The sequence below is a fragment of the Sorex fumeus genome, unplaced genomic scaffold (genome assembly GCF_029834395.1).
Source record: "Sorex fumeus unplaced genomic scaffold, SorFum_2.1 ptg000055l, whole genome shotgun sequence".
NCBI classification, from domain to species: domain Eukaryota; kingdom Metazoa; phylum Chordata; class Mammalia; order Eulipotyphla; family Soricidae; genus Sorex; species Sorex fumeus.
In genome coordinates this window covers 163,691-165,871 of record NW_026606112.1, presented here as the reverse complement: position 1 = coordinate 165,871, position 2,181 = coordinate 163,691, and the positions used below count along the sequence as shown (strand labels likewise).

The 2,181-nt window shown below is 39.8% G+C and overlaps 1 pseudogene; it reads right to left on the bottom strand.

The window, feature by feature from the left end:
* Positions 1-247: 247 nt before the first annotated feature.
* On the bottom strand, positions 248-345 carry LOC130034062 (uncharacterized; annotated as a pseudogene).
* Positions 346-2,181: the final 1,836 nt, after the last annotated feature.

The window sequence follows — 2,181 nt, the reverse complement described above, 5'->3', positions numbered from 1 at the left end:
AAGATATATGTCAATTTTTTTTCTTTTCCTTTTTTTTTTTTCATAGGTAGGGGGACATCCAGCAGTGCTCAGGCCTTTCACCTGGCTCTGAGCTCAAGGATTACTTCTGGCGGTGCTTGGGGGCTCAGATGAGTTGATAGGGATAAAACCCATTCAGCCGTGTGTAAGACAAACCCCTTATCCACTGTACTCTGGCTCCAGTCTAGATAGATAATTTTTATTCTCTCCCTCTTTTTTTTCCTTACCCAGTCAGACAGATAAAGTATTAAATGCATAACAAGACTTAAGGGAGGTACATGTCACACAAACATGTGACACCTAGTCACCAACCAGAAAAAAAAATATTCTATTTTGTTAAGGGCCTTATCAATCAATAATCTAGACTTCAAAAAAATAACAGGGGCTGGAGCAATAGTACAGCGGGTAGGGCATTTGCCTTGAACATGGCTGACCCGGGTTCAATTCCCAGCATCCCATATGGTCCTCCAAGCACCAAGCACCATCAGGAGTAATTACTGAGTTCAAAGCCAGGAGTAATTGCTGGGTGTGACCCCAAAAAGCAAAAAAACAACAACAATAACAACAGTAAGTGCTCTGATTTAAAAAGGAATTCCATGTAGGAAGAGATAGGGAAATTTAGAAACAATAGAGGAATGCAATTTAGGCCAGCAAGTAAGGAATGGACCTAGAACACTGTGAGCAGGACTGATAAAGAAGTACCCATCCCTCTAGCCAGTACTAAAACCATTGGTGAAGATTATACTGTCATATTGTGTTTTCACATTCACTATTACAAATGTCTCTCAACACATAAAACTAATACCCAGATCCCAGAAATTAATACCCTCTCTAAAACCGAGAAACCAGAAAACAAGAAACTAGAATGTTACTTCATAAATTATTCCTATAGCTAGAATCATTTTACCAAAATATAACAGTCAAAAGAAAAAAAAGATGGCCTAATGTTCATTTAGGTTTTCAACTCCCCTGTTGATAGAGCTTTTCAGGAGGAATCAATTACTATTTGTAACGTTAACTCCAAAGAAATATTGAAAATTTCAATTTCAATATTGAAAATTTCAATTTTTCAACATCCAAATTAGAAATACATACTAGATATCATCATGTATTGATCTTTCTTCCAGTATCAGGTTGATATCATTCATATGTGTTATTTAGAGTCACTGGATAAGGGAATGCAATGTTTTAAAGGAGGGATGCCTTGATACCTTTCCCCTACGGTATAGAAAGGAGAGAGGGAAAAGAATGGAAGGGAGAAGAGACAGATGAGTAGTAATAGGGGCCAGGACAGCGGAGCCAAGCACAAAGGTGGTTTTAAGGAATGACAGAGTCACATATCCAAACCACAGTTAACAACACTGAAATCAAGAGACCCATGCTTAGAAAGGTGCCTGTCAAGAGGGCAGGCTGGGGCATGTGGAAGAGATATAAGAGCAAACTTGGGGACATTGATGTGGAAGGAAGTTGACACAGGTAAATGGATTAGTGCTGCTATATTGTATGTCTAAAATTCAACTTTATTCCTCTTGAAATCATCCCCTAGAGGAACAAGTTGAATTTTAGACATACAATGACTGAAATACAAGCACAAAAGTTTATAGGTCTGTAACTGTACCCCACAGTGATTCAACAACAACAAAAAATTTAAAAAGAAAAAAATTCAACTTTGTTTCCCGTTGTTTGTGATGGAACTTATGTTTTTAGAATGCATATTCATCACTGTAACTCTAAAACCAATTTGTTATTAAAATAGCAAATTGCTGGAAGAAGGCATTTATTTCTAAAATTATTTTAATATGGACTCCACGCCAGGCTGTTTACACTTGGGGTGCCCCAGAGGGGGTCGAGCGAGAGCCCTCCCTGCCCCAAAGCACCCAGCCCTGGCAGCTGACCTCCACTACTCAACCACCGCCACACTCCAGGTCTCTTTCCGGACAGCACGGCCATTTCATAGCCATGCAACACATCATAAGACACTTCCTATCCATTTTTCATAATTACCACACCACACCATGTTTGATGGAGTTCAGACAGTAGGCAACAAATCACAGAGCCTAAGAGAGCTTGGCAAGCTACCGAGAGTATCCTGCCTTCACAGGCAGAGCCTGGCAAGATCCCCACGGCCTATTCGTTATGCCAAAAACAGTAGTGATAACAGGT